We start from the raw sequence: 24413 nt of genomic DNA, 5'->3' as shown, positions 1-24413 counted from the left end.
GGCATGAGATATTTGCTTGTTTGTTTGTTTGTTTATGTGTTTTTCTTTCCTTTTTTCTTTCTTTCTCTTTTCCCTTCTTTTCTGTTTTCATTTTTCTCCTAAGTCTTCAGTAATACTCTCAGCGCAGGAGCTGTTCAATGCAGATGAAGTAGAGTTGCTACCTTCAAGTTCACGTAAGACTCGACTCCATAGTCGTTTGTGACAAGCAAAACTACCAGCAATCTCTGTCAATTGTCTGGAAGACTATACGGAGTAAACCCCAATAGATAAGGTTGTTTTCCTTTTATGGTACTCAGTCTAGCAACAGGATCTGAGAACTCACAAAGTGTCGTCTGGATTGATCAGGTTACAGATACCTCAAAGTGTAGAGAGCTTTGATGTCAGCGGTGTCTGAATCTTAGTTGAGTTTCACTCCAAGTTGCAGTGAATTAGTTAAAGGATTTCAGCAGTAAAGCGATCTAAGTTTGTTTTAGAAGATTAATATTTCCTGGCGACCTGCCATATCTCTTAGTACATGGTCTCTCATAGAGAAACTAGAGTTAGATTCTTATTCTTTGCAAATCAACAGCGGAGCAGATTGTCTCCGAATACTTTCAGACGTGGCTGCAGTTTTCGAATAAAATATACAGGGACGTTACAAAAGAAGCAGACAACTTCAAGAAGCTATACGAAACGGAGTGTTCAAGATATCGAAAATTAGTTTGCACAGCTTGTAGTTATTTGATATGAACTATTTTTAGTAGGTTTAGTAGGTTATTTTACGACGCTGTATCAACATATCAGGTTATTTAGCGTCTGAATGAGATGAAGGTGATAATGCCGTTGAAATGAGTCCCGTGTCCAGCACCGATAGTTACCAAGCATTTGCTCATATTGGGTCGAGGGAAAAACCCAGAGAAAGCCTCAACCAGGTAACTTGCCCCGGTGTTTGGAGTTTGCGGCGAACTTACAGTGGACCGTAATATAGTTTCCCGTTGGGTTACTCGTTTTCGTGATGACCCTGTTAGCAAGTTTGCAATGTCCAGGCGTTTCTGCTTTTGTTCAGCAGTCAAGCAGTGAGGGACCCATCGAGCAGAAATCATTTGTCTCTACTTCAAATTCTTTGTCAAAATACGGAATACTGAATTTGATGAAATTCTCTAGCTTCTGAAAGTTCCTCACCCGTCACTCGAAGAACTTCTTGAAGAGCATTCGCCACAACTTTCACACTTTGTTCATATGTTATGTTTTTGGTCTTCCTGGTCTTGCATCATCGCCTAAGCCAGGGCTGGGCACATTACGTGATTCTGAGAAATGAGCGCTGTGTGCTTTAAAGAGCGGGTCTTGCGAGCGCTCTGACGTATGCATACTGTACGTCATTCAGTGTCGGTGCAGTGGTGACTCTGCAGTATGATGGCGAACTTTGAAGACGGAGCTTCCGCTCATACACTAAAGCCTCCCGCTACTCCCAATGCTTTTAATGTATCATGGGAGGAGGAGTTCTTTTTGGTAGAGAGCAGTGGATTAGCAAGGTGTTTAATTTGTCATAAAACATTCCAACTGATTAAGAAGTTCAATATCCAACGGCATTATTCTTTAACAACATGCTACTAAATATGACAAATATGTTGGTAATGAAAGCCATAAATTAATACAACTTAAAGAAAATGTTTCTCAGGTGCATTATATTAGAATATCTATTTGATATTTACATTGCATTATAAGTTATTATACACTTAGTAATATATAATTTTAAATTATACAAGTATTATGTTACATCATACTACAGTATGTATTACAGTTCATGATATATCATATTATATATCATGAACTGTAATATACTATACTATGATATACCCTCATAATATTTGTATAATTTAAAATGGTATATTACTTAATGTAGTATAATAACTTATAATGCAATATCGAATAGATATTCTAATATAATGTACCTGAAAAACATTTTCTTTGAGTTGTACTAATTTATGCTCATATCATATCATATCATATCATATCATATCATATCATATCATATCATATCATATCATATCATATCATATCATATCATATCATATCATATCATATCATATCATATCATATCATATCATATATTATATCATATCATATCACATCACATATCACATCATATATCATATCATATCATATCATATCATATCATATCATATCATATCATATCATATCATATCATATCATAACATATCATATCACATCATATATCATATCATATCATATCATATCATATCATATCATATCATATCATATCATATCATATATCATATCATATCATATCATATCACATAATATCATATCACATCATATCATATCATTTATATTATATTATACTCGTATTATATATTAACACGATGACAATAATGCACTTAGTGAATCGGCTATGAGAATTAGCTACAAACTTTGCCACGAAATTGCAAAGGATTTGAAAACATTCAACGAAGGTGAATTCATCAAGCGATGTTTAATTATATTGGCAGATGAACTCTGTCCACAGCAAGTAGGGGAAGTGGAAGCCATACGCCTGTCTCGTAGAACCGTGGTGAGGAGAATGCAGTATGTGCGTATGGGTTATGTAAATAAGCCTAATGATTTGTGTGTGTGCATAGAGCGAAGTTTATTTCATTAAATTAATAAGAGTGTTATAAATTCTGTAACGTAAAATGGATTGATGTAATATCCTTATAAACGATTATGTACTGACAGGCTGAATGACTAGAACGACCGTGGCTCTTGTTATATTAATGCAGGGAAGGTAGCTGTAATGCGAGTCCGCCACTGCGTGAGCGTTCTGCTCTGGCTTGGAATTGAAGTGCCTTGCGGAGCGAGAGCAGCTCTGGCCGACTAAATGGAGCCGCTCTAATGCCCGGCCCTGGCCTAAGCTGACATGAAAACTAGTATCCCAACGAGAAACTATACTACGGTCCAATGTAAGCTCACCACAAACTCAGTCCCGTTGTGGATTTCTGTGTGGGATTTTGCCAATAAAAATTTGATCTTTAATCTTCAATCGTCACAGTACCCGAGATACATGTAGGCTCCATTTCTAGCTGTCGTTACCTAAACACAAAGAATGCTATGGACGAAACGAACACACATGCTTCTTCCTCAATCTTTCAAGTGTAACTACCGTAATTTTCATTGTTGTTCTGCCAATCTGTGTATTATTTATGAAATGACCCTCGTATTTGTAAATAATCGTAGTACCGGTACTTAAAAAAAATAAAACTGACGCAAATATTGTCAAATATTACGTTAAATATGCTCGAAGACGTGAAAATTACTCTCATCAGCTACCAGCCGCCACTGATATCAGTGTATTCAACGGAAATTCCCTTCGGGTCTCCTCAGCATGTAAGCAAAATTTCAGCTTCTAGGTTTCATGGTTGTGGAACTTTAACTCGCACAGACATAGGGACATACACAATGGGAAATAATAAAGGTAATCTGCTCCCAGAGCAGAGATGTGCCTCATACACTACTGGGCTGTTTGTCTAGAATCTTAGTGAATGTCTCGTCTTCCACTTCCTAGCAGGGACAGATTCTAATGAACAAGATAGCAAATAATGTACGACGTCAAGTAGTAGGATTCGCTTATAGCCTGTTATATAGCTGGCGCTACTACAAATCACCTGGTTTGATAGGTGAACTTGCTTAAAGTTTTTCTATCACGGTTTTCTAAGACTTTATTGGTGACTGTTTATTTTATAATTGTCTAACGTAGGCCTACATACGAAGTAATGCTAAGACTTAAATCGTATGGTAAATGACAAATGCATAAGATATGGATTTATAATCAGAAACTCAAAAGCATTTAAGAATGAACTCAACTTTGGTACAACGAAAACCGATATAACGATAAACACTGTTACAACGATAAATTTGATTTGTCCCGACGTATTTCCTATATTTTAATTATAACGATGATCAAATTTTGCAGAAACCCTAATGTAATGAAGATGATGATGATGATGATGATGATAATAATAATAATAATAATAATAATAATAATAATAATAATAATAATAATTTTTACTTTGCTTGGTTTTAATGTTCAATATTGCACTTTTCACTTGGTTGATCCTTTTAAAGATGTTATCCGTTATTCAAAATGTATTGATGACCATTGTTAATACCAATTTTCAGAAATTCTAGCAGAAACAATTCCTGTGAATTTAAAGATCTTTAGAGCATCACTATAAACTAGATATTTTGAATATTTAATTGCTTTAGGGAAATCGTAAATATACATTGTGAGTAATAGTTAACCAAGATTTGAACCTGGAGGAACTACGAAATTAAAGACGTAAATATACTATTATGATTATTATTATTATTATTATTATTATTAGTAGTAGTAGTAGTAGTAGTAGTAGTAGTAGTAGTAATAGTAATAGTAGTAGTAGTAGTAGTAGTAGTAGTAGTAGTAGTAGTATATTTGCTTCCGAATACAGAAATGTGAAGGGTTAGCAAGACCGAATATGTTGAGAGAAATAATATACGACTATAATGTATGTATTTACTCACACTGCAAACAGGTAAATACCCGGTGGCAGTGGTAACTAATTACATTCAACAATGACAATTAATAGTAAACACAATTAATAATAATAATAACAATAATAATAACAATAACAATAACAATAATAATAATAATAATAATAATAATAATAAGGGTATAATAATATTAACAAGGAGCACCCTAAATTAAATGAAGCACGATCACTTAAAATAGCATTTAAAGTAAATCTAATTTGTATGTTAACCCTAAGTTCGATCTATAACCCACGAGTATGATATGTTCATACATGCACAAGTACCTTTCAGCACTACACTCATTTCGCTGTCAACTCACTCACTGCACTGGAACTACGACACATTTCACTGATTCTATCCTGATTTTACTAACACTTCAAAAACATTTCATTGTTGAAATACTTTGCTTTACCACTATAAACTATAAAACTTCACTGACACAACACACTTCAATGACACAACACACTTCTTCACTGATACAACACTTCAAATACCGGTACAAAATATCAATTACATCCTTTAAATAGTCTGCATAATATAATACCGTCTATTAGTAAAGTTCTTAAGCCTATTTTTAAATACATTTTTGGTTATTGGTAAAACATATCACATCATATACAGGTTAATTCTCCCCTGTATTGACAGTTTGCAGCCACAAGTACTTTCAACAGTAATCTCACTAGAGGTTTTGATTTATCTAGAGAAAATCAAAACTCGAGTGGGATTTAATTGAATATTACACGATTAGAAGAAAGTATATAAAGATTATAAGTAACAAAGTACTCCAATACAATAAAATATTAATTGACTTACGAAAATAAACCTGTCTTCAAATGTATTATTGCACCATTACGCTAGATGGCAGTTGTGCGAACTATGGAATCTTCATTGAACTCTGTAGACGGTTACTAGTCAAGAAGGCTTTGTTGATTCAGTTTCGTTTTTATTAAAACATTTGCATTCCACTTCAATCATCCGGATCCCAGTAATCAACGTCACTTGACAGATGATTTTCAATAAATCTCAGTATTAAACAATCTCTGATACGTGACTATCCATAATATCATATAGCAGAAGCTATAACATAACCTAACTAATACACACAAGTGTTAGAAAAGTTTTAATTAACGACGATGACATAAAAAATAAACATGAATAATTTTAAAAGGAATAATTATTGAATGTACAATTTTCAAATTTGAATGTGGTTGGTGGTTCAATTGATGTTATATTGGACGTGTGCGTAATAGAAGTGGAACTCGTTGATTTAGGTCTACATGGTGTATTCAACCTATTCAGGATTTCCGAATGGTGCTCTTCATTTATTTGTAAATAGGATTTCAGAAGATGCATAGGTATGATCAGTGATTTTTATTAATTCTTGTTCTTGAATGCCAATACGAGTCATATTTGAAACTGCTGTGCATCGACAGGAGTGGTTTGTAATTTTATATATATATATATATATATATATATATATATATATATATTTTTTTTTGACGTCCAGACCAGTGCAGTTTCAAATATTGGCAAACAAAGAAACAAATGCTAGGGACGCGATAAAATTAAACAAATGCTAGGGACGCGAAAAAATTAAACAAATGCTAGGGACGCGATAAAATTGTGCGATAAGCAGCCATGATTGGTAGAAATAGTCCTTTCGTACCGTTTTATTGGTCAAAAGTAGTATGACGTAGTAAGAGTGTAATAGTCAACATAAAAATCGTTTGACAATTATCTGTATATTATAATGCACTGTTGTAGCTTCCCCCCCCCCCACTTCTTATTACTCGACCGAGGCGATGACGTATGTATTACTAACGCAGGAGCAGTACAAGTGGTGCTCCGAGCTGTAGGACTCCGCTCGCCTCGGTCGAGTAATATTAATTACCAATGTAACATGCGAGAAGTACAGAACGAATTACCACGCAAATGGTCAGTTTCCCTAATTTTGTGTCATGGACCTCTTGAGTCTTTTATTTATAAGAAGTAAGAGGAGGGGAGCTGAAACAGTGCATTAGAATATCCAGGTAAATTTCGAAACGATTTTTATGTTACCTCGTATACAGTGGACAAATAATACCTACCTTACTTTTAGTGGTCGAGCCAATACTCTTAATTGTGCAATTCTGTCGATAGTCACGAAATTTACATCGACGCTATTGTAAATACGCAGTATATTCAAATAGCTACTACTTCAAAATTCCCGTATTGAGGAATTAGCTGAGTATTTCACAGTGTATAAGAACACAGCGAAACTGAAGCTCTCTTACAAAACCTACTTTTATACCGTTTATTTCAAGACGAAACTCAGAGCAGTGATGTTAACTGATGCCCATAGGAGCAAGCGCGCGCTTTAGAGCCCAGGAGAGCCTGAGCGCTTTACAGCGGAAAGGAAAGAGACAGACGAAAGAGGTGGTATATGCCGCTTGGTCGAGCTATATTCAGGGATGGCCAGCACTGATTCAATAGATAAAGGGAAGAGAACTTATTAAAACTGTATCCATGTTAATTTTTAGATTTGCCTGAGAAGTATAAGTGTATTATAAGAATGTAAGTTTTAATTTTAATGCTCATTTTTCACAAGTTTGATTTTTTTATTCAAAAGAAATATTTTGTCAACTTTTCGTACAGAAAAGTAAAATTTTCAGGTATAGGCCTATTTATTTAGTGGCCTTACAGAATGTTTTCGTATATCTAATATACCGTAAATACGTATTACTGAAGATAGTGTATTGAAAATTTTCGCATGGACATTGTTTGTAAGGAAATGAATTAACAAAGCAACTACTGTTACATCATAAGCAAAAGATACGTGCCCATGTGTTGTAAAAATGTCAGCTCTATAGCTTCAGCAGATTTCGAGTAAATAATTTAATATTCTGATGATAGGAAGTTGCTCACAAATATTACCTTAAAAGTATAATGCGATAAGAGTTTTGTTATGTAATATTAATTACACTTAAAACAGATACAGTACCTAGGTAACTTTGCTTTGTACTGTAATATTGTTTTGATTAGTTTATTGATTACTTTTGTAAGGCTAAAGATACCATCAATATAAATTCCAACTTATCATGTCATACTCAATCTCTTTCTTTGGAATATCACTTTCTTTATGAAAGATGTGTTTTATCCACTTAATACAGTGTAATATTATACTACTATGGAATTTAAGTGAATATTCCTTCTTAACTCTCTATTATGTAATTAAGATTTAAAACACAAGTGCAATATTAAGAAATCAGTGTTAGTACTTTTGTTTTACAGACAATATAGATAATATTAAACAGAAAGAAGCCATATAAAAATAACGACATAAAATTTTACGTTCCGTTTGAAGTTTGTGTACCACTGTTTTCTTAATTCAACATATACGCAACCCTTCCTCTTTCCATACTTAGCGCTTGCTGCCCGCTTGCTTTGACGTCACTAACTTACTCTAATATCGTTTATTTCAGGGTGAAACTCATGGAGCATTCTTTTAACCAAACTGTGGTCTACTTTGTAGGGTCTATATCTAAAGAGAGAATATAAAATAAATAATCAGAAACCAGCAGTTGTCTGAGGCATGGTGCTCCGTATGTCGTAGCAATTTGTTCCGAGTTTAAAAAGAGGCTGTAGTCTATTTCAACGGAACGCGACTGTACCTGAGAGCAAGCATGTGTAATTGAGTTTCCGGGGATGAAACTTATGTCTCCAGCAATGAAATTACTTATGCAATGAATTGGGAGGGTCATAGCCGAATAATAAACTTGGGGCGAGATTTAACCCAGCCTTCCATATACATTAACTTGTATGCCATTTACAGACCCGCGTCTGTAAAATGAACCAAAAGCGGAGGAGCTTCTTACCCCCGCCGAGTACTCTGCCCCCATCGAAATGTTTCCACAAGTTCTGACACAGTTTTGAGTGCCAATTATAAATCTTCTAGATAACACACAATGGCACATTCAGAAATGTTCAAAGTTCCCAAATTACATTGCCCCAAATGACATCACGATCCGGGTAGGCCTTCCTGCTTCCTAGTATTTGGAATCTAATACTACAATTCTGTTTCTGGATGACATCCGTGTGTCCTCAGGCTGTATGTCGTAAAGTGTTCTTTTCCTTTTTTACGCGTCCTCTTCTGTGCCTGTAGTAATGATGTTTCTAGCTCAAAATACAGTTAATCAGGATCAAACAGAGATATATTTCTCGTACATAAATTCGTACAGGCTGACGCTTAAGTAACGTCATTAATTTCAAGGGGTTATTCTTTGAGATATTACAAACAATTTTTCTCGCTTTTGCTTCTTTATCGAGAAGAAAATAGTTTTATGTGAAATATTTCATATCGTGTTTTGGGAAAGTCATTGATTTAATTCCGAATATTCTCAATGAATTTAAAAGAGCAATTATGATAATAAGTGATTGAAAGAATTTTAGTCTTGCCTTGCAGAAATTTGATCCGAAAAGTAGAAATGTAAAGATCCACCATAACTATGAATTGTAAAGTTGTCTGACGAATATATCATATCATATCATATCATATCATATCATATCATATCATATCATATCATATCATATCATATCATATCATATATCATATCATATCATATCATATCATATCATATCATATCATATCATATCATATCATATCATATATCATATCACATCATATCATATCATATCATATCATATCATATCATATCATATCATATCATATCATATCATATATCATATCATATCATATCATATCATATCATATCATATCATATCATATCATATCATATCATATCATATCATATCATATCATATATCATATCATATCATATCATATCATATCATATCATATCATATCATATCATATCACATCATATATCATATCATATCATATATCACATCATATCATATAATATATCACATCACATCATATCACATATCATATCATATATCATAACATATCATATCATATTTCATATCTTATCATATCATATATCATACCATATCGTATCATATTTCATAACATATCATACCATATTTCATAACACATATCATATCATATCATATCATATTTCACAACATATCATATCATATTTCATAACATATCATATCATATTTCATATCATATCGTATCATATATATCATATATCGTATCATATCATATCATATTTCATAACATAACATATCACATCATATTTCATAACATATCACATCATATTTCATAACATATCACATCATATCATATATCATATATTTCATAACATATATCACATTTCATAGCATATATATCATATCACATCATATCATATCATGTCATATTTCATAACATAACATATCGTGTCATATTTCATAACATATCACATCATATTTCATAACATATAACATATCATATCATATTTCATAACATATCATATCACATTTCATAACATATATATATATCATATATCATATTTCACAACATATCATATCATATTTCATAACATATCATATCATATCATATCATATATCATATCATATCATATCATGTCCACACCTGTGGAGTATCGGTCAGCGCGTCTGGCCGCGAAACCAGGTGGCCCAGGTTCGAATCCCGGTCGGGGAAAGTTATCTGGTTGTGGTTTTTTCCGGGGTTTTCCCTCAACCCAATACGAACAAATGCTGGGTAACTTTCGGTGTTGGACCCCGGACTCATTTCACCGGCATTATCACCTTCATATCATTCAGACGCTAAATAACCTAGATGTTGATACAGCGTCGTAAAATAACCCAAAAGAAAATATAATATCATATCATATATCACATCATATCATATCATATACAATTTGTATTAAATTATGATGATATGAGACGCACCAATCAATCTTATAATAAATATAAAATAATAAAGGTTTCGGTTGCTTTCAATAGGCGTACATAATTATTGCATTTACTGGTTTGTTCTTCTCCAAGGTATTGGATGTTTGTGAACCTACGTTTCCAATTCATGTACGAGAAGAATACACTTATATGTACGCACATTACACGAACAGAGAGTTGCAGATAGAAAAAATGCCAAGACACAGCTGTTCACGTTGTAAACCACACATTCGTTTTATTTTGTAATAACTCCATGCTCCTCGTATTAAGCCACTCTGTTTACTTTGGTCTCATTCACAGATGTAATTCATTGCTGATACAAAGGGAAGCATTCATTCAAGGCTCAAACTTACGGCACACAATATTAGCTTTACATCATATCATTCCACTTCTTAATTTGAACACAGATGAGGTTTTGCACACTTCTCAAGGTCTTATTAATGTCAAATACCAAGTGTGGATTGAGTTTCAAAGGTCTGAATGGTTCCCTTGTTAAAACGGCGGAACGTAGACAGTGTAAACAGTGAAACCTGTCTGCCAGGGTTTCTACCAAAGCCGACAGAAAGACTTTCAGGTACCATATTTGTAATTGAACTGTATGGGATGATATCTTAGGTTCAAGTAAAATTCAAACTCGATTAAACGTCTCTACTTCTCGTAGCGCTACAAGCCAAAGATGAAAAGCAGGATACATTACATGCCGAAGACAGAAATATACAGGGACATCATTTTATTTTTACTTCAATTTTTATTGTACCTGAGTTTTTGAATGCACTTCACTCCTACCCCTTCTCTACTAACGAAGTTCAACCGTCCTCCACACAGATCCAAGACCGCATATATAGTCATAGTAGCCTTACGGTTCCAATTCCATTTGCAGAAAGTATATGTACCTATGGCTCTGAAACTTGGGAAATGAGAGACAGGATGAAGAAGAAATTGTTGGCTTTAGAAATGGATTACTGGCGCCGTAGTTGTCAAATTTCGAGGATGGACCACATTAGGAATCAGGATGTCCGTAATATAATGCAGGTATCAGGAGATATCTTACAATCAGTGGAAACTAAACGCCTGGTATGGTATGGGCATCTCCAGAGAATGTCAGCCGACCGCTGGCCTAATAAGGTCTTAACTGGACTCCCCCGGAAAAAAATAGAAGAGGAAGGCCAATGAAAAAATGAAGCAAGGAGGTTCAGGAGGATATGGTCTGCAGGGATCTACAAATGGGCGATTGGCAAAACTGGAGTACCTGGAAATTGAGAAGCGGGAGACGGCGACAGCCGTAAAATTACTCGCAATACATACATACATACATACATACATACATAGCCTTACGGTCATAGTGAACAGTGCGTTCCAAAAATATGTTCGCGTTTTCCAGTGACGAAAAGGCTTTCAATATTGCATCATTTTCCATTTGCCTACGTGGCATCCCGGTTTCCCCCACCTGCTTCTATTCGCCTATCTGTAAATGCTAGTGGCTGGGCTGTCTTAGCTCTTTTCTGAGAACATTAATTTCTGCTAGGAATTGGACGTCTACGTAATATTATACCCATACGAAATACGAAAAGAGAAAAGCCTGAAATCCCATAAGGGCAATGGCCTCCTACAGGAGAGTGTAGGGTGAGTTGAAGGTCCACTACACTTGTGGAGCCAGTCCAAGAGAGCTTACACTATACTTACAAACTAAACACGTAAACAAATTATACCAACTAAACACGAAAAACAATACAGACTAAACACATAAATTATGCAACTTAAACACATACATTATAATCTGAACACAACTGTCCACACTAAACACACGATAAAAACAAAAAAAGAAAAAAATTACACAAACTGAACACATACATAGTCTTAACTCACGCACAAACTAAATACACAACAACCTATACCTATTGCACACATAAATTGTACAGCCTAAACACACAAACTATCTAAACGCACAAAAACGATACAATTGAACACAAAAATTATATTAACTAAATACATGAAATTATACCCATACAATAACTTGAATAAAAGGACCTAGTTAAGTAATTAAATGTCACGTGATTTCCTCCCTTTCTACGACGCTGCGACGTAACCACTTGGACGGACAGTAGATAGCATGTCTGAATAATTTTATCTTTTCGGATCGGGCAAAAGTGAAGATTGAATTTACAGTACGTAAGGTCTCTTTTATAGAATAGGTACAGAATTAATTCAACATGAGTTACTGATACGAAGTACGAACCTGATAATTGGAATTACGTACAATAGTCTACAGTGCGATAATATGCAAAAAAGAACTGAAGTCTGTATCGAAATGAACGGCCACCATTTTCAAAAATGTGTTTAAATATTCATATTATGATTATTTTTCAATTTAACTTCATTCTCTATATTGTACGCTAATGTGCTGTAGACAGTATAATATACACTGCATAATGAATACGTCCGCATGGATAGCTCAGTTCGTGAGTAAAAACACTTATTGTTAATACTGTACTGTATTTTGATTAAACAAAAACCTAATGAAAATTATGAAAGTAAAAAGCGTGATATTTCCTATTTTACGTAAATGGATGAACTACTTTTCTTCTCTCCTATACCTAGTAAAGTGATTTGTTTGTATATTACGTCAGTATCACCGAACTCCAGTCGTGGAAGGGGGTAGTAAACGGTGTTTCCGATTCTTAATCGTTGATCCAAAGGTATAGCCAGATTAATATTAGTGAAAATAAAATGCTGTCCCTGTACTTATTTCGTCTGTTTTTTCATATAATCAGCAAATTCTAACCAGAGCTAGGAAGTTGGTAGGAAAACTGTTAAGTTGTGTGAGCTTGGATTATATCTCTACCGAATTAAAAGTATTATCGCAACTCTCAATGTCAGTGAACCAAAACGACAAACACGTACAACCTGGTGGGAAGCAAACATGTGCTCCAGTCATCCATGGTCTTAGAAAAATAAAATAATAAGCGAATACTATTAAAAAAACAATTTGTAATTATAAACTTTGTAATGCCAATCTAAAATAATTTACCCATACATGTAAAAAGCCACAGGCGTGGCTCAGTCGGTTAAGGCGCTTGGCTGCCGGTCTGAAGTTGCGCTCGGGCGCGGATTGATTACCTGGTTGGGGTTTTCCGAGGTTTTCCCCAACCGTAAGGTGGATGCCAGGTAATCTATGGCTAATCCTCGGCCTCATCTCGCCAAATACCATCTCTCTATCACCAATCCCATCGACGCTAAATAACCTAGTAGTTGACACAGCGTCGTTAAATAACCAACTTAAAAAAATACATGTAAAAATAACATACAAAGTATACAATTATGATTCTAGTCTCATTATAATAAATAACAATGAACATTTTCATTTTATCAAAAGAAATACTCCTTTTATGTTAAAAAAATAAAAATATTTGTACTCTGAAAGTACTCTGGTTTCATCCGAGGTCTTCCCCAGCCGTGGGACTGAAGCCGGTTGGTCTATGGCGAGTTTTCCCCAACCATAAGGCAAATGCCGGGTAATCTTTTGGCGAATCCTCGGGCCTCACATCATCTCAGTAAATCTCCCCAAAATATTGTAAAAAATTGTATAAAATTGTAAAACTATAAAAATTGTAAAATATTGTAAAAATTGTAAAAATAATTAAAAATTGTAAGTGTAATATTGTAAAATTTTGACTTGTTCCACATCTTAAAGCTTCATTGCTCATGTAAGATCTATGGAATATAATAAATGAATGAAATGAAATGAAATTCGTTCTATGTCACAAGGCATTACTGGATAAAATCTGAAATATGATACAGTATATCTTACTATCATCAGGTGAAGAACTACTTTGTGAATCTAATGTGGCACATAATATTAAACCCATAATTGTTTTCAAGAACATTTTTCATTTCTAATGTAATGACAGCTAGGAAGTTCGTATCGTAATTCCGATGTTGAACTTGAACTGTAACGCAACCGAATGCAGCCCGAGACGTCAACATTTAACGAAGAAAAATCGGGGAAAAAAAATAAACGTGTTACACACTCCTGTTCGCATAATTATTTAATAAAAGATGAGTTCACTTTTCTGGAATCATGGAAAATATTAATATTTCGTAAATAATACAATAATAAAAGAATAGCTCACTTTGTTCAGAACCTAAAATATTAATATACCGTACATTAACAATATTCTTCAAATTATTCCCGACTGTACACAGCTCCACAGAATAATACTATTGGCGAAGTGCATCAACATTGATTACAAACGCAGTAATCATAGATTACGAAACGATGGTTAAACAGTAGCCGTGGTTAAAATGTAATTTATGTGCACCATTCATAATCACCGATTACTAAAACTTGGCTAGCTGACACCTCATTTAACCAGAGTAAAGTCTATGATGGTACATTGTTTCTACAAAATGACTAAAGGAAAGCATCCATACCGCTGCAAAGATAATAGTCAACGTCTAAAAACGACTGCGCTCACTATGTTCTACATCGAAATGAACGTATCCTACATTTTCGCGTTTCATTTGTTTGCCTTTGGGCGCTGTTATATTTGTGAGTTCCATTTCTTTGTTTTTCAGTACTTTTAGGTTAAAATCGTACAAAATGGAAAATTGAATCCAAAAATGATTATATCCCAATGTTAGGTTGAAGTATCGATAGACTTAATTACTAGATTTAAATGTAGGCCTATTATATAGAAAAGATGGAATATCCATAAAGGAAAAGGATGCAGAAAATTGGTAGGAATGTGTGTACGATCTTGGACTACACCAGGGAATTGTGCATTATCCTAAGATCCATCCATAACCTCTCTTTGTTCAGCCAGTGACATAGAGAAAGAGATACTGGTATTCGAATATTCCCTCTTAAAATACAGAAAATAATAGTTACATAGAATCGTAATATAAGCAGCCGATCCGTAGGAGAAATATGATTGTTCTTGTGTTATTTCAATTGATCCATTTGTAGATTTTGATAAACGAGATCCCTCCTGAAATTTTCTGTCACCTAATTGCTCGCAAGAATTCTCTCTTTCCACTAAAGAACCTTTACGCTCACGCTCTATCCAAGTAATTCAAGTACTGCACAATAATAATCGTCTTCGAAATAATCACCTGTGGTTATGGCCGCCATTTTGCTTTACTTGCTCTACTAATCGCTGGTTATCTCCTTTAACCGCTCATATTTGGCCGGTTAGAGATTACTGTGGTTAACTTCCTATTTAAGTCGTAACCGAGGTCGATTCACCGTAAAAATGCTTAATCGGGGATTAGGTCACAATTTTAACCGATGGTTACACTAACCGACGTTGATGCACGTGGGCATATGCGTTGTTTATGTGAACTGCGTGTCGTCTGTAGCGAGCGGGAGCACAACGAGGCGCGGGTGAGATCTGTACTCCTCGCTGTAATCAACTGAAATCTACTGTTTTGGTACGAACTTCCCACCTATGACTCTAACATAAATACAGCAACACAGATTACCGTAAGGAAAATAAGTCATTTCCATGGATGGGCAACTCGTGCTCACATAGTGCTAAAAAACGTTTAATGAGAGAAAGACAGACGGAGATAGCCGCAGCAGTTACAAGTTGTTTGTAGTTTGGCTGCGAAAGCAGTTCACTGCCACGGTGCGCTCTGGCGGCTCGTGCAGGTGGTCGTGATATCTATTCCATGAATTGAATTTCAGAATGATGCATGGTACAGTAATTATAGTAATTTTAGACAGTCTGTACCTAAGCACACATAATAAAATTATATTATTTCCTAGCTTTGTAAATTAGTTTAGTACTGGAAATTCAAACTGAATACAAATTTTTCAAGATACAAGAAACATAACTGTAACACTTATTTATTATTACACTAGTTGTTAATATTTTTATTACGTCTTATTTGAAACACAGGACGCGAGAATTTACAAGTCTTTATACATTAAAGAGTATTCGCAAACAACCGCAAATTCAAGGAAAGTATTTTTTTTACATGTCACGGCAGATGAAATAAACTTACTTCTAAGCACTTTCTGTACATTGAGAGGTTTTTACACTTCTTTCTTGTATTAAACTCTGCCTCAAGCACATGCAGTATAGGGTAAACATTGGTAATTTCGTGGCAGTGGTTATTTCGTGATACTTTTTCTTTGCTCTTTTGTGAACTAACCAATGGTGTTACGAGATCCAAATTTCCGCCAAGGGATTGCATATGTTGTCCAGTTTCCAGAAACATACAGCTAAGCTTTGTGTGACTATTGTAGTTGCTTCAGTGAGCTTTTATGTTTGGAGAGAGCAAGTTTGCGTCGACTTCTCAGGCGTACAAATTTTGTGGATGTTTGTAATTACATTACAGGCTTATTATTAAAGGTAAGCATATGATATTTGGTACAAAGATTTATTGTATCTTCATGAAATTTTAGGTAATGTTTTAGGAATTTTAGATACATCTGTAGTCGCCATATAGGCTTAGATTTACTGATAGAAATCTTAGCTGTTTGAGGCGAAATTTTGTTGAGCATTAAGTGTTACAATTTTTAAAATAGTATAAAATGTATTACAATAGTAATTTTAGAAATCTGAAGACAATATGTGATAACAAAAAAGAAAATGGAGACGCAATGGGTTCAGTATAGCTTCTGTTTGATTTGTTATCATGCTAAGTGTCAATGATAAGTGCCAGAGGAATTACTTGCAAGAAATGTGACAGAAGATGGAACATGGCTCCACCATTTTGGACCGGAGACAGAGGCAGACAATGGAGTGGCATCATGCAAATTCACCAAAGAAATAGAAATTCAAAAGTACACCTTCGGCAGGAAACGTTATGGCTACCGTGTTTTTCGATTCAGAAGGACTCTTGCTTGTGGACATCATGCCACACGGAACCACCATTAATTCTGACGGGTATGTTGCAACTCTCAAGAAACTTCAAGTTCGACTGAGTCGTGTTCGACGACATCAGGAGAAGCAGGATGATCTGCTATTGCACGACAACGCACAGCCATATGCCAGTCACAAGACTACAGACCAGATCAGAAAATTCGGATATACAACACTGAAACATCCGCCTTACAGTCCTGAACTGGCACCGTGCGATTACCATCTCTTTGATAAACTGAAGGATCCCTTCGCGGAACGAGGTTAGAAGATGACTCCCTTGTGCACGCTGCTAAAGAGTGGCTCAGACGTGTTGGTCCAGACTTTTACCATGCTGCGAAATTACCAATGTTTACCCTATATCGAAGCAAAGAGTATATTTAGAAATTCTGACTTAGGCAGCATTACGAACAGTTCGATTCCTGATTTCGCTGGAATCTGAGTGGCGTGCTGTTCTGTACATTTATAAATTCAAGCTATAAACTTTCAGGATCTTCAATCGGCTGTAAGCCAAAAGGATTTCAGAAAAATCTCGATTCCTTGGTCCACACCTGTGAGTAGCGGTCAGCGTGTCTGGCCGCGAAACCAGGTGGCCCGGGTTCGAATCCCGGTAGGGACAAGTTACCTCGTTGGGGTTTTTTTCCGGGGTTTTCCCTCAACCCAATACGAGCAAATGTTGGGTAACTTTGGGTGCTGGACCCCGGACTCATTTCACCGGCATTATCACCTTCATTTCATTCAGACGCTAAACAACCTAGTTATTAATACAGCGTCGTAAATTAACCCAATAAAATTAAATTAATTAAACTCGATTCCTTGTCAATTGTTACTGTTTCTTCAAACTTAGCAGTGAATTCTGCTGTAGGGCTTGACGTAGGGTCTTATATTTGATAAGATTATTTTCTTATCACTCTTCAAGATATTTTATAGTCAAGGAAAGTGAAGTTGTCTATGTTCTACATGATACTGCCACATTTCAAATTTATCCATAAATGCTCTTGGCTAGTCGATCATATGTTGTGCAATTCTGTAACTCGCACGCACAACGTGCTAACGATATTTGATATCAGTCTCATCTTGTTTTTATTTTATTTTATTGGGTTATTTTACGACGCTGTATCAACATCTAGGTTATTTAGCGTCTGAATGAAATGAAGGTGATAATGCCGGTGAAATGAGTCCGGGGTCCAGCACCGAAAGTTACCCAGCATTTGCTCGTATTTGGGTTGAGGGAAAACCCCGGAAAAAACCTCAACCAGATAACTTGTCCCAACCGGGATTCGAACCCGGGCCACCTGGTTTCACGGCCAGACGCGCTGACCGTTACTCCACAGATGTGGACTCTCATCTTGTTGATATCCCATTTTTACCTTTAACTATTCTAAAGCAGATCTAGACAGTATTTCTTTACTAAAACCTTCACTGTGTTTATTTGTAACATAAAATGTAATGCGTAATAAAGTGTAATATAACATACTATAACCTTTACCTCCCTTCTTAATAAAAAGAATCTTTCTCTTTCGACTCATCACTAAGGGGAAATGATCTGGAGATTATATTGCTTTTCTACTTAAAACAAGCCGCCACTTACTGCAGACACGAGCAAACTTGCTTCTTGCAAGAACCGCATACGGATGCACTGAGGTTGTGTTCACACTTTGAGAGCACGAGTTGCCCACCCATGGTCATTTCAGAGGAAAAAGGGACTCGATATAAATGTTATGTTTTATTTAACGACGCTCGCAACTGCAGACGTTATATCAGCGTCGCCGGATGTGCCGGAATTTTGTCCCGCAGGAGTTCTTTTACATGCCAGTAAATCTACTGAAATGAGCCTGTCGCATTTAAGCACACTTAAATGCCATCGACCTGGCCCGGGATCGAACCTGCAACCTTGGGCATAGAAGGCCAGCGCTATACCAACTTGCCAACCAAGTCGACGACTCGATATAACCCTACTGTATAAGATCTTTACTAAAAAACATATTGTCTCCGAACGAAGCAAAAACTGGTATTCGGGCTCTGAATATCATGGTCTTGATCGCAGGTGTATGGCGAGAGAAACCAGAGAGTACCGCTGTATAGTCTGAGTGGGGTCTGAAGCCCCGTTCACAAGTTCCCTGAAGAGGCAGTGTTACTCGAAAGCAAATTAAACCATCACTCGTAAGCCAATGAAGTGATAAGCATATGCGGAAGCCATGTTGACGGAGAAGCGATATCTCTGCAACTGCTCAAGGCATTTTATAAACACGATACATCTCTCTGTCCATTAAATCACACACTGCCTTCTGAAATAATGCAAAACCAAGTCCTAAGCCCGAGAACGAAGAGGCTTTTCCTGGAATTTACAATATGCAGTGCTTTTAGTACGTGAAAAGAGAAATAAGCTACATGTTCAGTGAAATGGATTTCCAGGTATTAATGTTTGGATCTGATTCCCAAAGGTGAAGCAAAACTATAATTGAGATATTAATAATTTGAAAAATGCTCCGAGAGGAGGAATTCGTTCCATTCTTGTGACCATGACTGGCTGAAAACGAGAACTTAGCGTTCCATAACTGTAAAAGGGTTATCTCAGTCGTGGACAGTAGACAACTTCAAAATGATTAATACTGAGCCCACTGTTTGAATTTGACATAATTTCATAACTGCAATAGGCCTAGTATATAACACAAACGAACTAATATAATTTATTAATATTCTCTAAGCATAATTCACGATCTAGCAGAAAAAAATACTGATACAGCAAACATGACAATACACATGATTAAAAAGTTACAAATTCGTTTGATGCTATATGCTACATTAGCGCTCTTACTAATAAAAACTCTATATACATACGTTTAACTGTCTTATACTTATACAATGAATAGCTCGTTTATAAGCCGTTTATACCACAAAACGAAATTCAGTCTAGCTCAAGATACAACAAAAAATATAAGTGTTGATGTCAATATAGGATTGAGACAAGGATGTGGACTATCGCCAATATTATTTGATCTATATCTGAACAAAATAATAGAAGAGTGGAGGAAAAGGGAACCAAAAGGTATCCTATTAAATCAAAGAAATATCGACACGATATGCTTCGCAGATGATCAGGTGATATTAGCGGAAAACGAAGAACTACAAAGAGCGGTTAATAATTTGAATAAAATAGCAAAAGATTTCAGCATGACTATATCTAATACAAAAACTAAATCAATGGCCCTCAAAGGAAAACTACAAAAACGAATAAAAATAGTCGTAAATCAGGAAGTTATAGAACAGGTCTCAAATTTTACATACTTGGGTACTAAAATCTCAACTATGAGCGCACAAACAGATATAGAAGAGAATTTACAAAAATATAATAAATTAAATGGTTGTATAAAGAGACATTTTGGGAAAGGTATGAGAAAAGAAATTAAACTAAGAATACATAATATTACTTCAAAACAAGCCCTAAAATTCGCAAGTGAAACTTGGGTCTTAAGAGCTAAAGATAAATCAAGAATAGAAGCAGCACATATGAGGTTCCTGAGATCAACACTGGGAGTTACCCGAAGAGATAGACTACGTAATAAAGATATTAGAAACCAACTACAACAGGAGGATATGGTGGAAGAGATACAAAGATATCAGAAGCAATGGAAAGAACATGTATTGAGAATGAGTCCTTCAAGACTTCCACGGCAAGCTTTTTTTTACAGACCATTTGGAGGCCGAGACGTTGGGAGACCGGTGAGAAGATGGAGTGACCAATTTGACTGAAAACACTTAATTAGTCTCGGAACAGGTCGCAAAGGCCTAAACCGTGTTTAGGAAGAAGAAGAAGAAGATAAGTCGTTTGTAAATTAATCACTACATACATCGTGTATAAAAGTAGAGGAAGCGCAAAGAAAGCTTGCCCATTTCACTGATGCGCAGTGAACGATATTCGGTCCTCGTGCCGTCATGCTCGTTACAGGGCTGCTATGAATCACCTTATGCTGATTACAGGGCGCATTCGAAAGCGCGGTCTTGAGCTGTTCGTGTCGAGGAGTGTATTGTGCAGAGCGGGTAGAAGCCAGCGTATGCGTTACATTTTCTGCGTTTTATCCCTGATATCAGTAGTTTTATATAGTTCAAAGTGTATTTGTTAAATAACAGAGTTCTGTATAACGTTCTACGTACTTAACAATGCCCCCGTTTCGCTCTAAATTAGGAAGTGCTAATAAAACGTTACACAGTCAAACTAGGGAACTATTTATAACGTTTATAAATTTATGAAAAAACGAAACTCTCGTAACGTAAGGAGTATAATACAGATTAAAATAAATCGACCGTAATACCCTAGTTATCGGAAAATTTTAATAAAATCACATAGTATTAGTGTTTTATTACAACGTCAAATATCAATTATTACACAATTACATATTTCTTATAACATCTTTGTTATTTCATTCAGTGATTTTATGTGTAAAAAAATTCGTGCTTCTGTATTTTCAACAATGTTATGTTATTAGTTACTCTGCAACAAGGTTTAGGTTACGTTACATGTGCTGCGATAAATGTCACTCGAAACATCAAGCCAGCAGACGAATGAGAACTGCCAATCGAATCGAAGCGAGGTCGAGTGCACCGAACGTTTCCGAAAGTTCGCGCAGTTTTCCTTGGCAAGCTCTTCTTGCGTCACCTCTACAACTGTTACACAGCTACGTTATAGTTTCGTCATTACTTCATTACGAAAGGTAATAGAATATCTGAGGTTCTCCGGTAGAGCGCTCTAGTGTGCCGTGTTAGTATCGATAGTACAACTGGCTCTAATCGATTACCACACTATATTTTGGTCAAAGAGTACAAGCTACAGCAATACTATTCTTATTATTCTGTGCTCTTTGGTTTGTTATTCTGTGGTTACAAGGCAACCATCATCATAAAATGACAGTCGATACGAACAGCTATTAGAGGGGCGGCTATTTTTTCTCTATATGCAACGCTTAAACAAGGGGTTTCGTGTATATAACTACGGCGATGAAATGCCACACTTGATGCAGTAGTTCACCAAGCGCTGACGAAGGTATAAACACCACGTCGAAACGGTGCCAATCGGTTTTCGAAGATAGATGTTCCTTTTTAAATATTTTAACATTAAAAAAATTTTAAGTGTTAAAGATTTATGTTATAACTAGCCGTACCCGTGCGCTCCGCTGCACCCGTTACAAATAAATATAAAGTAATTACGTAATTAAAATAGGACATTTGATCCAGGGAACATTCGTGTTTGATAGAAGGATAAATCGTTTAATATGTTACCTCATTTAAATTGTGTTTAAATAATTAAAATGCGATAATTTCGGTCCAGAGAGCACTCATTTGGTGCAATGACAATTCCTTAACATGTTTCTTAATTGTTATTACACGCAACCATAGTTTAATGAACATTGACATCATTTAGATTTAATGTCTATACTTTATTTTACTTGCTATATGTTTCCATTGAACTATGGTAATAACTTAATTTTAACCCTTCTTTTCTACGTATTCAGTAAATGGCGTTTGGCCCACTATGGTTCTGAACCCATCAGAAGTTACTGTAATAACATTATAGCATTATGTCCATCTAGAGAAACTACACTTTCCAATGGTGAAATAATAATTAATTATACAAATCGGTTAATTTAGCTTCCGATATTACTTCATACAAACACAGAAACATTCTCTGTAGGCTATCTTTCATAGCTTTCGATTGTTGCTGTCCAAGGCCCCTTATATACGAAGTCATTTGTTTTTTATTTCATCATACGGCCCTAGATAGCAGTTATTTTAATTTTAAAACTCATTTATCTCTCAGTCCTATCAAAATTTTTCAAGGAATAAAACTTATATCAAATTATTTTTAAAGAAACGTTTGTTATGTAACATTTTCACAAAAATCAATAATAAACGAGATATTTCGATTTATTTAATTCAGACCCCCTTATAACCCCCTTTTAAATAATGTATTTTGAATGCCATATAGCCTAAAATATAAGTTACAACGAACTTAATTTATATTCCAATTTTCATCGAAATCCGTTCAGCCATTATCGCGTGAAAAGGTAACAAATATACAGATAGACAGACATAGAAACAAAAATTTCAAAAAAGGGGTTTTCGGTTTCAGGGTGGTTAATTATATATGTTAGGACCAATTATTTTTGGAAGATCGAAAATTACCAGAAAAATTTCTGCTACAGATTTATTATTAGTACCTATAGATAACTAATGTTACAAAATGATTTAAAAAAGGACGAATAACATTTTAACTACAGCCGTTATCCAGCTTCGGAATTTAAAGTCGGCGAGGAACAGCAGACGAATTTTGTCTGTGGACTCCTATGAGGAATAAGTTCTTTCACACATCGCAAATATATGACACTGATCTTCCTGCTTTACTTACCTCCCACAGAGGATTCTATGCTAATAAATTTTCATCCCTTTTATAATCCTTCGAACCGGAAAGTCTGACATCCAATGGCCAATATACCAACCACAAGATAGTATATATAGTATAATATATGCTTTAGAGCAGATTTACACTGTTTCTCTACCGAGAAGCTATCCAAGTATATAACACTGAGCCAGCAACCGCAAAATTAACACATCTGTCAGACATGCCGAGCGTTCGATGAGCTAGGAATTCATATTGTTCCACAAATTGAGGCGCCTGGCCTCACGTCGGGTGCGTGAGTTGCGGTTGTTTGCAAGAAACGTTGATGATAGCAATTACACTCCATAATCCTGCCCTTACGCTTGCTATGAACGACCATCTATTAGTGTCAGCCCCAAATTAGCCATGATACACATCGTTACAGACTTTATTGCTTTTCTTATCGGCATGACAAAACACTACGTAGTTAAGAGTCGCCTGTTCCATCATATCTCAGCAAGGACGACGTCATCTGTTAAGTCGAAATTACACATAATGTTTAAAAGCAACAGCGCTGCGCCCTTGCATTTGATTATAGTCTGGAAAGTGCAGATTTATTTATCTTCCAAGCAAGACAAGTGTGTTTCTCGTTACTTTCTCATTAATGACACCGTCGTAGCTCAGACAAGAATACCTTTCCCAGTAACCCTACTGGCCGTCGCACAGTGGTCTAAAATCCATATTTAGGAGGACAAATGCAGAAAAATGACATGTAAAAAAATGAAATT

The sequence above is a fragment of the Periplaneta americana genome, chromosome 3, assembly GCF_040183065.1.
Source record: "Periplaneta americana isolate PAMFEO1 chromosome 3, P.americana_PAMFEO1_priV1, whole genome shotgun sequence".
Taxonomy (NCBI): Eukaryota; Metazoa; Arthropoda; class Insecta; order Blattodea; family Blattidae; genus Periplaneta; species Periplaneta americana.
Note: the sequence above shows the minus strand (reverse complement) of the source record.